Source organism: Protopterus annectens, chromosome 3.part0 (genome assembly GCF_019279795.1).
Source record: "Protopterus annectens isolate FY-2018-M chromosome 3.part0, PAN1.0, whole genome shotgun sequence".
NCBI classification, from domain to species: domain Eukaryota; kingdom Metazoa; phylum Chordata; order Ceratodontiformes; family Protopteridae; genus Protopterus; species Protopterus annectens.
Genome location: NC_056731.1, coordinates 1,656,941,594 through 1,656,957,116, shown reverse-complemented (window position 1 = coordinate 1,656,957,116; position 15,523 = coordinate 1,656,941,594).

The window sequence follows — 15,523 nt, the reverse complement described above, 5'->3', positions numbered from 1 at the left end:
TATTGTACTTAGTACAATACAGTAATAAGGCTAGTAAATCACAATAAGTGGTTAAATATACTTTGGTATGTAAATGCAAGTAACAGCAAGTGGTATAAAATCAATAGGTTGTATAACAGAAGGAAGAATATCATGGCAAAAATAGAAGGTGTAGCACTGAACAGGACAAAAGCACATCATCAAAGTAAACAAATAACTCTGAAGACAAATAAAGTCTACTAAAGCCAAATCTGAGGTAAATTTGGCCTCCCAGGCCATGGGCTACAACAAGGCATTCTTTAGCTATGTCTGCAACCTCAAAGGCAATACACAGTTGTGTGTGGAGCTCATTGTTAATGGAGCCACCTATACTGAGCTAGATGATGCACCAAACATAGTGGCCAACAAATTCAGCTCTAACTTTGCCCTTGTCTCCCCTTAACATCTCTTCAGGAAATACCATCAAAAATAACTCCCCCTACTATGATAAGGGAACAGGTCTTCAATGCTGTATCTAAGGCCAAGAACACTACATCAGTGGTGAAAAATTATGAGATGTCGTCTTTTTTGTTTCTTGCTGTTACTTGCATTTACATACTAAAGTATATTTAATTGAATTTAAATGTACATGGACTGAATATTTAATTTTGATTGCTCACTCATTTAATATTTTAGTTTTGTGTATAAATCACTGCATGAATATTGGAGAGGGTGTAGGGGTTTGTCAGTATGGTCTCTGTATGTTTTATTGACCTACAGAAGGCATATGACTTTGTGTCCCAGAATACTTTGCAAGAGATGTCACAATAGAATGGAATTCCAGGGCCACTGCTGCATGACCTTCAATTCTGGTATTTGAAGAGTGACACTGAAAACTGAGTTCATAATCTCAGTAAGTCAAGCATGTTTAATGCTAGCAGAGAATATGTAATGGGTGTGTTTTCATCTTTCTTCCAGCCAATGACTTTCATGGACAAGATTGTGAATCACTGCAAAGATCTGGAGATTGTTCTGGGGGCATGAGAGCTGTATCTTTCTGCTCACAAGCATCTGTGACATCCAGCATAAACTGTAAAATGTAAAGCAACTGGAATGACAATCATCACCTTCAAATCACAAGACATGTTTTGTTTTCCTCTGGAAACAAATGGATTGCTTTCTATGAGTGAGAGAAGAGTAGGTACTCCAAGTGACAAAGTTTAAATAAATGTGTTTTTTGGAAATAAATGGGGTGGAGAGGATTTGGAAACTAACCAATGGATGGACATAGAAGCAGCAATACTGAAGGCATACAAAATAAGGAAATCATGGTCACTCTCTGGCCCATCTTCACTTATGGCCATTTGCTTTAGGTAGAGACAAAAAGGATGACATTGTGGATACAAGTAAGAGAAACAGGAATCCTTTGCAGGCTTGCTATATTAACAAAGTAAAAAGCTGTGTTAAAAGAGCTTTGATAACATCCATTGCATTTCTGGTTTAAAATGAGCCATTTAAAATAATTTATTCACCTAGTAAGCATGCCTCCTTGAAGTCTTCCTCAATGGGTGTTGTGATGCCCCTGCACTGGCCCAGTAGTCAAGCAGCCTCAATCCCCATCACTGGCAACAGCTAGGGGATGTACACACTGGGAGGACGACAAGTGCACACACAGTAAAGTGCAATTTCCCTTAAGAGCACACAGAGACCATATTCAGTCTGGGGCTGGTTTCTCCCTCTTTCTCCAGATCCTCAATAAGACTCCCCACTGGCACAGCTGAGTGACCATGCTAAGAACTCCAGCACTCTCTCTGTCCAGCCAGTGCTTAGTGTCCCTGCCCAAGTAGCTGACAGACACACACACACTTTGAGATTTGATTTATATACAAACACACACACACACACACACACACACACACACACACACACACACACACACACACACACACACAAAACTGGGGAAGGCTGGCACAGGTTTACTAGCTCGTCCCCCTTCTGCCCAAACTATAAGATAGTTCCAGCTGCCACCAGCCACTACTTATCAACTACTTAAGGCCCTTAACAAAGGGTGTCCAATCCTACTGTGTAATGATACTATTAATCCAAATGGAAGTCTAACCAAGAGCAAGTCTATTTAACAGTGGCCTGTACAGTGTCACCAAATACATAAGCAAGTACGCTAAAAGCTTAAATATGCCTCCCAGATATCAGCCAAAAAGATAGGTTTAAATATATTTAATAATAAATAATAAAATAACAAGACAATACTCAATAAATCAGCACAGTAACTCCAGAGTTCAAAATCACAGGGAATGTTTAAAACAGCATTGTAGGACATTCTCAAATGAATACAGAAAACAGCTATACTAATCTTTACTATATTCCTAATTATATCTAAAAGAGTTACTATGCCCTAAAAAGCTTACAGGCAAGTGCAGCTGGTGGTGATGAGTGGACGTTCATGTTAGGTCAAAGACAAAGTACAAAATTTCCAGTCTCTTTCTGAGAGAGGTCTTAAATTAATATCAAATATTACTTCTGGGTTAGCTTGGATGACATCACTTTTTTTCACCTGACTTTAGTTCCCAAACTACCCCCATTGTCAAAATGTACAAGCATTTTTAGCATCTCTCTGTGAAAAATAGATATCTCTCAGATGTTTGCAGATCCTGAAAGTCATAAAACAATAAAACACTTCTGCATCTCAAACCTAGTAATTACTACTCTTCCAAGACAATAAAAAACTTCTAGCTCTAGACATTGTGTCTGCTACAGTGAAACTGAGAGATAACTTTTATAGTACCATCGTAAAATAATTTAGTTTCAACTTATTTTCTTGAAGTTTTGCAAGTTAACATTTTATGTCCCAGTTTCTACTGTTAAAACATATACAGTTACACAATTACAATAGTTTACATACATTTCTATTCTAAGCCAGCAGGGCATGCTGTGGTTACATTTAACTTAGTACGTAACATACAGTTCTGTATAAATCATATCAATATTCACAAATGACATAGAATTATTTACAAAATTCCAGATAGCTGGGCTGGCAATATTTCCTTTTGTGAAAGGTGTAAAAAGCTGAAGACACTAAGAAGAGTCCCTCTGTAATCTTGGGGCAACCTGGAGAAATGATATCACTCCACTTACCTATTAATGCCTGTGGATTGTTTAGCATGATCTGGGGACTGTTTTATAACACAAAGAAGTCTAATCCAACATGTTCAAGTTGCTACCACTATGACCTTTATAAGGGCAAGTAGTTCAGACAATGGCCAGATGATTGGATGGATAGTTGGCATATCTACTAAATATCTAAACTATTTAAGAAAGGAAGGAATATATTAAGGTACTGAATTATAGTCAGGAAAAAATTCAGAGGATACTTGAGCCACTTGAGTGTATCTTAAAAAAATGGCACAAATGACAAAACTGAAAATTGTGCTTAAAGTATATGCTGATCTCATGCAGTTAACAACACTGAACATTATTATTGACATTTATGATGTACTCGATGCTGTAGATCTGAAAATGACTTGAAACTGATATTTGACAGGGAATATAGAAGTGAATACCTTTATCCTACTATATGAATAAGGTAAAGATTAAGGCAGCTGTGGCTCTTTCAAATGCATCCAGGGGAAATATTAAGAATAGCCATTAAACAACCACCTGAATGTATTAAAGAGATCTTTATGTATTAGGTACAACGTATCAAGATCTTAAGGCCTAGTTGTGGTTATTGCCTTCCTCTGCCACCCATGTACAGCAGCAGAGAGGTAGCCAGATGAGAACTAAGGGTAGGTGCTGGCACCCATGTATGACAGGAGTGGAGGGGTAGTCAGATGATTCTTAAGGGTAGGTGCTGGCACCCATGTACGACAGCATTGGAGAGGTAGTCAGATGAATCCTAAGGGTAGGTGCTGGCACCCATGTATGACAGCAGCAGAAAGGTAGCCAGATGACTCCTAAGGGTAGGTGGTATCAGTTCAGGAAGGATGGTTAGAGCCTAAAGGTACAAATCAAAGATTATCATGTAGTTACCACCAGTAAAGCATGATAATATCTAAAGAAGCTTGAGATCCTAACACTGGTCTATACTTTCATAGCATGATGTGGGGCCAACCCTCAAGAGGTTTTAAAGAAATTAAAAAAAGATTGTAACATGTTTATCTCATTTTTAGTTGCTTAAACATAAAACAGATGACGTGCTTAAAGAATGAAAATCATTAGGAGATATAGTAATATTATTTTTGTTACTAATATTTAGAGTTCATTTGTCAGATTCTAATTTTGTCTGCTGTCAAAGTCCTGTGAAAAATTACTCTGGATAAGATTCTGGTCACGTTTCTGGTAACTGTGAGTGCAAGAGTGAATACCCAGATAATGAAAACTTAGACTGCCCATACAAAACTAAAATAAGTCCTAAAAAGGTGAAGGATCAAACTACACCATAATAATGTCTGATTTACACAGAGTGGCACTGTATCCAGCTAGTATCTGCCAGTCTTGCAGGATTCCTTAGACTATATGGAGTGGCACAACTGAATTGTAAAGCAGAAAGAAGAGGGAATTGTGTTCACTCATTGATTTATTCATTCATTCATTCGATTATTTATTTATTTATTCATGTACTTACCTATGTATTTATTCATTTCATAGTTGACATATGAGTAGGTAGGCTTGCAAAATAACCACCTTCAGCCATGACCTGGGCCAAAAAAAACAGAAACATACAATAGTACATATTAAGAAGCAATGTACTTCATGATAAAAAGTAATTAACAAATTAGTACGAAGTCATTTATGGGAGTAAAATATCCAGAACAGGTCCATTTGCCACAAAAAAATGCATTTGCACAGCTAATTGCAAAATATGTTTTTACTTTTAAACACATTTAGGAAAGGATGACAGAGTCATCAAGGTATGTGAGTAAGGTGATTTGAAAAGCATGCAAAGGACGGAGGTTACAAATGTCTGAGAGACAGAATTCCAACCAGCTGGAGTCAGTATGGGGGAGAAAGTAAATAAGAATCTTTTTAAAGGTAATACACCAGGGTAATGGTTTCTGAGGGTATAAATATTGTCACTGCTAGCAAATATACATATAAAAGAAGTGCAGAAGTCCTTACTAGTTTGTTTGTAGAGACCATTTGCAAGTAAAACATGTAGGTCTATCGTTAATAGGAAGTAAATTGGTGGATGCAAGAACTTTGCAGTGATGGGTATGTATTTCTGATAGGAGTATGAAGTGGAATATTTTGTTTTTAGCTTTTTCTAAGCTGGAAGCATTTTGACAGCTGCAGGGCAAAACCCAATACCACTTCCTTGCGGGCTATAGGTCCCCCTCTATGACACAGGAAACCCATACCACATATTTAAACTTACTGGAAACACTCACTATCAACCCAAAATTAAATTCATGGGAGAATTTAACTATCTCACTATTAACTGGGAATTGCACCACTGTTACCTGGGAATCCTATATGACACTAAATTTAAAAGCACAGAGATTCCAGGATTTTGTGAACTCAAACTCCCTGGACTATCTTGTCAATACACCAACCAGGAGTGCAATCATAGTTGATCTGGTTCTGATTAATATGAGAGATTGCTGCATATCCCCTAATATAATGCCTTTGCTGGTAAGGTCAGACCACAGAATGGTTTCCTTTGAAGTAAAAATAAAACCTGAAATCTCAGCTGAACCTGGAATATTCAGGAACTACTCTAAGATTAACGTCTTACTATTAAGTGATAACCTGTCAAAATATCAAGCCCCATAAACTCTGATACAAGCATACCCCCTGTACAAGCATGTTAATAGCTGCATAGAGGCAGCTGTAACAACCAGGAGGAAGTACAGAACTAACTCAAAGAAACAAGACATAGACATGCATCTGGAGTGTTTCTCCCCAGGCCTCTGCTGAAAATTGGCTTTGTTCCAAGTCGGACTTTCCCGGTTAACAAATGTTAAATAAATAAATAAATAAAAACAAGCCACCCTGGTGGAATCACAACATCAATCAGCTGTATAACAGGAGGAAGAAAATCATTGCAAAAATTAAGATGTGCAGCACCAAGCAGGAAAAAAAACACTCTCATCAAACTAATCAAACAACTCAAAAGACAAATAAAGTCTACCAATGCCAAATGTGAGGGAAATTTGACATCCTAGGCCAAGGACAACCACAAGGCATTCTTTAACTATGTCCAAAATCTCAAAGACAATACACAATTGTGTGCAGAGCTCATTCTAAATAGAGTCACCTATATTAAGCAAGAAGATATAGCAAACCCACTGGTCGACAAATTCAGCTCCAACTTTGCCCCTCTCTCCCCTTCAATCTTCCCTTAGGAAATACCATAAAGTATAACTCCCCCTGCTATCACTAGGAAACAGGTCCTTAATGCTCCCTCTAAGGCCAAGAACACTACATTAGTGGGCCCCGACAATATCCTAGGATGCCTTCCAAATAGCATGAAGCATGACATATACAACTAAATGCCAAGAAATGCATAATAGTATGCTTTGGGATGTCATCCACTCCTTGTAACTATCATATTAATAACACATCCCTTAAAGCTGACTCAGTAGGCAGGACTTAAGGACATACATAAACAGTAATCTAGCCTTTGACCATCACATCTCTACAGTAGTGAGGAAATCATTCTATGTTGTACAACTTATAAACAAATGTATGGCATCTAGGTTCAAGTAAGTCATTGTTCCACTGTATTCAGCATTCATAAGACCTATGAATACCTATGAGTACAATGCCCTCTTTGCTATGTGCCTAACCAGGCATATCCAACAACTGGAACAACCACAGAGGTGCCTCACTAAAAGAATAGAGGGTGTAGGTAACATGTCCAATGTAGACTGCCTCATGTCCCTATCCCTACAGGCTGTTGAGAGGACATCTATGCCTGGAATACAGGGCATTGTCAGACCCCAGTTTGATGGAACTCCTGCATATCTGCAGAAAACCTTGCCTGTGATATAAATATAACTTGCTGGAGAGACAAGTATGTATCCCAGAGACTACCCAGTCTCCAGAGCAGGTTCCCCATTCACGTGAAGCTGAGTTTCTCCCTAACTCAATTTTAGTGTAACTTGGACAATTGGATATGGAACAAGAAATGTATCCCTGGTTTGGCACCTATGTCTCTAATGGACACAGGCAGCCTGTAAATGATTCATCTCCAGGCCCATGCCTGTAAATATTTCATGACCCAAGCCTCTGCTTACACTTATCAAGCGTATCAGAACTTGTCAGAGATTTGGGATGCATGGCTAAGATTAAAAAGGCCCAGTGGCCATTAGCCTAGTATACACCTATGAACCAATGAGGGGAAGAATGCATTCTATGAGAAGATTATACTTTATCATGGGCTAAAGTAAGAACTTTGTTGTGGCATTCCTGAAATGAGATGCAACATGACTTACAGATCTGTACCAAAGTTGGGATTATAAAATACTTTCTAATAGTTGGATTGATTTAAAGCTTTAAGTTTATGGAAAATCCAAGGTGGCACTTGTAGATCTCAGTGCATGAGACTGTGTTATTCAAATCAGGGAAATTGCTGGGGAAGTTTGAAGAAAATTTGTGGGGTATGCCAGGCAGTATTGTCTTTCTTTTAAATAATTAAAACATAGCCTATTATAGTATAACCACTGACTTGAAGTTGTTACGGTTGTGTTACACACCTAGCTGTGATATCATTTATTTATTTTCTTTCCTTTAAATCCCTTTTATTGAATATCATACACACATCAGCATTAAGCAAAATCTAAACATAACCTATCCTCATTGCAGAAGAAAAAGCAACTTACACATATTAGCATTGTGCAGTGGTTTGTTTGTGGCAAACATCAGATACAGACTCCTCACCCATTTAACCTTTTTGTGTTTTGACAAATTTCCACTATTCACATATTGGTCTTATAACACATGAATGCTTCTATGCTAAATTGTAAAAGCTATTCCTTCTCTGCTACCTGTCTATTCTCTTGTTATATTATGACAAGCTCTCCTCTTGCATCTTTTTGCCAACAGTCCCTTCCTCCCTTTTGCTGTCTTCCTTTCCATACTACTTCCAATTTCAGTCAAAGGTAGAGGATCCATAATGTATGGTAATGAGTGAACTGTGTATGTATGTCTGAAGCCAGTTAAAGGTGGCATAAAAAATCCAAGCTAATTTAGCTGAAACAATGGAGTGGTCAACCATGCCATAAGAACATTTCAGGTCAGCGAAAAGCACTAATAAGAAATCTTTGGTCCATAAACGAGTAATAACTTCTGTTGTCTGATATAAGGTAGTGGTGGTGGTAGCGGCAGGTGTGAATCCATGCTGTGTATGGATAAATGTGCAAAATGGTAATACATACTTAAGAAACAGTCTGTAAACAAAGCAAATTCACTAACAAATAGGCCTTTTGCCAGAGCTGATACTCTATCACTGAAGCACTTCCAAAAATAGGTAAGTTGAAAGATAGCTAATTTAAGAGGAGTAGAGCTAGGAGGCAGATCTCTCATGAAAGACCCAAGCTAAAGAGGATGTATACAAACCTAAGTTAACACAGGAGAAGGCACTTCAATGGATGATTTGAAGAGCCTAAGTCAAACTTCATGGAAAGATGAAATGCATTAAGATTTTGAGTACATAAACCAGCAGGCTCAGTCAAAAGCTTTCCAAAAATCCATTGCTAGAACTGCCAATAAATCAGGCTTCTTGTTAGATTCTGACCCAAACCATCTGCATCAGGGCACATGTGCATGCAGCGATCAACAGAGAGAAAGTAGCATGTGGCGTCTTGCGTGTGTTTGTGTTGGTTGTGTCATTTTTCTTTTTCAAAATGGATTATTTGAGTATTTTGTTTTACTTCATATTTGTATTTATTTGTGGAGTTAATGGAGTTGCACATCAGGAAGACAAGATATAATATATCAGGGAAGTGTTACTAATATTCACATATACCACGGAAGTGTTGCTATCCGCGGTGGTGGTGCTGCGGTAGCATTGTCGCCTCACAGCAAGATGTTGTCCCGTTCGATTCTCAGCTAGAGCATCTTCTGTGGAGACATGCGTGAATGGGCAAACCTTCGTTAAAGGTTGTGTGCTAGGGCCGGCAACTCAGCACGTAAAAATCAACTGCCAATCATTAGCGGACCGGAGTTCCGCTGTGGTGACCCCTAACCAGGAAAAGCCGAAAGACACAACAACAACAACAACCACAGAAGTGTTGCTGAGATTGAACTGTGCGAGTGCAGTTTGTACAAAAGTATTCACATCAAGGTTACAGGATGACATTTTGAGACATGTTAAAGAGACCAAGAGAATGACAAGAAACATTAAGAAGTGAGGTCAAAGAGGGAGTGTTAAGGTGCGTCTAAAGAAACAGAGGTTTAATTGAATTCCTTTGCCTTTAATGATTATGGGAAATGTTCAGACTCTGAGAAATAAAATGGATGAACTTCAGAGGATGTTCATTAATAGAAAGACTTTAGAGACTGTTGCATTTTGGTCTTTACAGAAACTTGTCTTTCAGAGTATGATCAGGAAGATGATTTGTTTACAGTTGGATTGAAGAGTTGAATCAATGAGGAAAACTCTAGGAGGTGGGGTATGCTTATATCTGAATAAATGATACTGCAACTCTGTGACTATTAGAGAACATATTTTTACATCAGACGTTGAGCTTCTATCAGTGTCATTATGTCATTTTTGCTTGCCACGAGAATTTCCACAACTCTTTATAAAAGTAGAATATATTCATCCAAAAGCAAGGTGCTACTTCTGCCACAGATACTATTTTTGAGGCAATACAAAGATGATTTCACCTGAGGCACCATATTTTATATTGGGTGACTTTCATGTTTCTCTTAAAAAGACACTTGTTCATTTTTATCAATGTGTTTCTTCTCCAACTAGGTGAGATAAGACTAGCTCTTTGCCATGGGTCGATAAAAGGTGGTATAAAGCATTCTCATTGCCTCCTTTGGGTTTGGCAGATCATAACTGTGTGCAATTATTGCCAATGTATAAAACAGTTTTGAAGAGGGAGAAGGAGGATATAAAGATTTAGAATGAAGAGTTGATATGGCATATATAGGAATGTTATGACTGCATTGATTGATTGGGACATGTTTAAACGATCTTGTGGTGATGACTTGGACAATTTTGTTGATGTGATATGCTGCTATATTGTTTTATGTAAGCAAGTTAAAGTTTACGCAAATAATAAGCCATGGGTAGACAAATTTATTAACGCTAGCATAAAGTAAAAGAAAAAGGCTTTTAAGGATGGAAATATGTTTGAATTGCATACAGCCACTAAAGAGTTGAAAATAGAAGTTTTGAAAGCAAAACAAAAAAAATAAAACTGAGTTAGAGGGTAAGATGGCTGCACATAATCTTGGATCTGTATTGTCTAGTATGAAACTATAGCAGGTATTCAGAAGTCAAATAATAGTGTCTAGATCATCTTAGGTTGTTGGGATACAAACTTTGATTTTGCCAATGCCCATAATTATTTTTTTAATTGTTTTGATATTTTTGATTTTGGTAATGACATACATGATTTGAATCAACAACTTATAGATAATCAATATTCCAGTATAGATCAAAAAGAGGTTGAAACGGCATTTCTTTCAATAAGGTTAAGGAAAAGTGGTGGTCCTGATAATCTTTGTGATCATGTACTTAAAACTTGTGCAAGATAATTTAGCTCTTACATCAATCGTAATGAAAACTTTTGAAAGGTTAATAAAGTTAGACATTTTAAACACAACAGAGCATGTGCTCAATCCTATGCAATTTGCCTTTAGGCCATGTAGAGGTGTGGAGGATGCAGCAATTACCTTGCTTAACTTACTTGTTAAACATCTGGAAAGCAACGGGTCACATGTCAAACTCTTGTTTTTGATTTTTTTCTTCTGCCTTTAGTACGATTCAACCACATGTTTTGATTGGCAGATTGCAAGAACAGTTTGATTTGAGCAATAATCTTATGGGATGGATTCTAGATTTCTTAAGTAATAGAACACAAGGAGTGAAAGTGATAAAACTTTGTCTGATCAATTGTATTCTTCAACTGGAGCTCCACAAGGATGTGTACTTTTGGCCCTTTTGTTCATTCTTTATACAAACGTGTGCAGGAGTATGCATGAGAATAGTCATGATCAAGTTATTACTGATTTTGTTTAATGGTGTGATGAGTCTTAGCTTCAGTTAAATGTGTCTAAAACTGAAGATATGATGATTGTAGAAAACATGCACACGCACACATGCACACACACACACACACACACACACACACACACACACACACACACACACAATATAACATTTGCAAAGGGTCAGTTGGTTGAATGTGTACAATCTTATAAATATCTTGGGACAATTATAGATTAAAATTTGAATTTTGAGAAAAATTGTGAAGTTGTGTGTAGAAAAGGACATCAAAGATTGTTTTGTTTGTGAAAATTGTCACAATTACACGTAGATAAAAAAAATTATGATCCTATTTTACCATGCTTTCATTGAAATGCATCATTTTCCTTGGTAGCATGCTATGGATATTTTTCTATGAAAAATAAGAATTCATTGAATCAGATTATGAAATGGTCTAGTAAGTTGACCTGAGAACAAAAATTAAACCTTACGTCTATATATTCTAGTAGATTGGAAAAAAGAATCTGTTCAACTTTAAAGGATGTTTTGCATCCATTACACACTGAACTTCAACTTCTTTCATCTGGCAGAATGTATTTGTTCCCAATGTCTAAAACAAAAGGGTATAAGAACGGTTTTATTCCAGTAGCTACTGCTCAAATCAATAACAAATGTATTCAATTTAAAGAATAATCTGCATTTGTAGCATGTTCAAATACCATCTTTTTGCCTGATTGAAACATCTGTTTTGAAATGCAAAATAGATAGGTGTAATAATGGCACTTTAAATTAGTAACGATGTGCAGTATAGGATGTAAACTCCTTGTCTCTCAAAATGCTGTCTTTAAAATTGTTTTTTAATGTTTTTGTTAAAATAATGAATGTTATATGTTTATATTTATGTTTTGTGACCAATGCTATCTCTGTGACTGTAAACTAAATTTACCTAAGGGTACAAGTAAAGGAACTGAATTGAACTGAACAAGAGCTATCCAGAGTATATTACACTATATCATTCAACCTTTCGCAAAGTTTACTTGATCAGGTGAATAAACATAGGAAAAGGCAGCTTAAAATGTAAACCAAGCCAATGTGAAAATCTTTTAATTTACTTTTACAAAGATGGCAATCTGGGAACTATAAGGATAAAGTGCATCCTTTTCAGAATAGGAGAGGCACGCAATAAATGGCAACTACGATAGTTATGATGTGCAACTTTTAAATGTCGTAAATGTCAGGTCCACAAGCAGTAATTCCAGGGAATGAAAATGGGCTGTTTGGAGATTAATAACATCAATAAATGGCTCAATAATTTAAACTACAAACATAATGACAAGTCTGTTAACATGTATTACACCAAGGTGGTTTCACAGTCGAGCAGCAAATTAAACAATTGGATGAAACAGTCTTCAAGTTTACAAATGGGTAACTACTTCATTGGGAGAGCATAAAATGCCAGCACGTACAAAAAGGTTTAAGGGTATGGAAATACCCTCATGGAATAGAAGAATGTACACCTTTCAACATGGAATTAACTGAGCTGTTCAACAGAACGAGGTTAGAATTAACCTGTCTGTTCATGAAAGAAAGTGACTGATGTATGAGTGTGTTAAAAAATTAGATAATCTGTCTAGTTACCTCCATTACAGAAAATCTTGGGTTTCCCCAACTTCAGGAGAGTTATAATAGTTTTTTTACAGTGTTGAAGCCAGAATGGCACTTATTAAGATAAAAATGCATAAGAAGCTGCAACGAGATTATGTAAATTACCTAAACAAAATGGTACACCCAAGGATCTACAGTAATGGGCAGTCTTTCAATCAGCAGACCAGGGCAAATAATGAAATAATGGAGGGGACGGATAAGGAACTTCACAATGTTCCAAGTTCTCCTTTAGAGGAACCAGTATCATGATGATCCAAAAGACTGGCCAGCAAATACGCGTGAGAGAATCGAACAAATGTCAGTGTACAGATAGAGGAAGAAGGGAAAGAACAAGATGAGTTGCAAACAATGGAACAATAACCAGCAGCCATGGCACAAATCCAGGAGTTGAATGTAGGTGACTTGGACATTACTAATCAAGGTACTGTATATATTACAACATACTTCAATTGCGACACTTTTAATTTTACTGGTATTGATGTTGGTCCGGAACACCACAGTTTACTTGTAAAGGCATTCACATTCATCCTTTCAGGTAACGTTAATATTGCCCAAACTTCAACTGATTTAAAGTTATTCATGAGGAAACTTAACTTGCAAATATATTTTGGTGCCAATAACAGTAATAGCTCCCATGAAACAGTGCAGAAAATCAAGAGTGTGTTTAATCCTCCCATACATCAGTTTTAAATGCTTTTGACTGAATGTGTGAACAAGAAATATGAGGTTATTAAGAAACTGAAGGGGAAAGTTTATTTTTTATAATATGTCTGTTAAAGAAAAATCCATTTTAAAAGATTTTGCACCAGATAAAACTATTATATGTATGAGAACAAAGGAAGAGGAGGGATGGCTCTTATGGATAGGGCTGATTACATTGGGAGAATGTCATCCATGTTGGCAGATACCACTGTGTCTCTTAATGAAATTAATAGAGTGTATAGAGCCATTAATTTATATCTTAATGAATTATTATTGTATGATATCATTTCTGCAGATTTGGCACAATTTTTGAAAGCAGACAACCCCATCATACTGAAGATTTTTATAGTTTCCAAGATTTGTTTGAATGTTAATGATCTCCCACTTCATTCCATTTTGTCAGCAAGGGAATCAATTACTGAGCCCATAGCAAAATATATTAACAGGAATTTAAAAAGTTTATTTTTGAGTAGTACAATATCCTGAAAGACTCATGGGACTTTATAGATAAAGTCAGGGAATTGGAGGTGGACGATGTCAGTCTCCTGGTCACTCTAGACATTAAATATTTGTGTATAGTTATTCCTCATCAAGAGGAACTTATACGGTTTAGTGATGTGCTTACTGAATACAATTTATTAACAGTGGAAGAAGTCTGGATTATCACAGAGTTTATGAGCAATTAATTTGGCATATATAGAATGTTAGTTAATTGACTGCTCAACCAATGGGATTTAGTTCCATTGAAGTCCTGACCATAGTAGGGATGAAAGAGCTTAACTTTTAGGTTGAACAATAAATAGTGTGGAACAGTTTTTTGGCTAACATATGTTGTCTGTGGACAACTCATTGGTTTTTGGTATTTTGCAGAATAGGAGAAAGAAGCTACTATTTCCAAAGTGTAGATGGGCAGTCTACTATATGGTATGACTTTAGGTTTCCCGTAGTAACCTAATGACTTGATGCAGAACCTGCTGAAACAATTCAACAGGTAGGCCATCTGGGCTTAGTTTGATTTCCTCTTAATTATATGAGTTATCTACTCTGTCTTAGCAATAAAATTTGCTAGAACTTCCCCAGTCTCATCAGAAAATACTGGAAGATGATCAGATATTAATGTAAAACCCATGCTTAATTGACATTGAATCTACTAGAATATCTGTGGCTTGACAGAATCTCCAGTCTATGAGTTACAGGCATAGCAGAGCATCACAAGGTAGCCCAAAGGTAGCAAGGTATGCTACTAGGCTTAGCCCTGTACCAAAATTGAATGCCAATATATTGATGCATCACACAAAAATTGAATGCCAATATATTGATGCATTAGGTGATCTAGGACTTCTTTGTTTTTGATGTCAAATAGCTTGAGTGACATAATTAATCTTCTAGAGTACCTGAATCTGTCCATTAGTGGGCATGAACATGCATGACTAATTAGTATCTAAACTAAATTTGTAAGTAATAGAGCTCTTTATCACTTGAAGCTAGAGGCCATTTGCCCATATATGAAGTTTGGTATACAGGAAGTACTTTATAGTATCCCACAAAATATGAGGGGAATAGTAAGCTTTCTTGAAGTTAATCCTTCTGATCTAATGGCACACAAAAAGTTCCAAATGCTAGTAAAGGTTGCTGCCAAAACAACAACAAGTTTCCAAAGCATAAAACAAGAATGGTAGGACCACCAGAGCTCACAAGTACAAACACTTTTATTAAAATGATAAAACAATAAAACACATGAGCGCTTTCGCATTGTGCAACCAATGTTTCTTCGGATATAAAAAATAACATCGCTACACCATTTAAAATACTTGAATGGCAATTACATAGACCCTCTTGATGAATTACATCATTACATCAATTTCCTTCCCTTTAGTACAGGTCTTAAAGAGACATGTGCATTTAAGCCAGGATGTTTGTCAGCTTGAAGCCTTAAGATCCATTTGAGTTCTATAGAGTTAGTGTAGTTTTGTAAAATCAACCCTCCCTAGCACTCACAGGAACAATCTGAAGTAC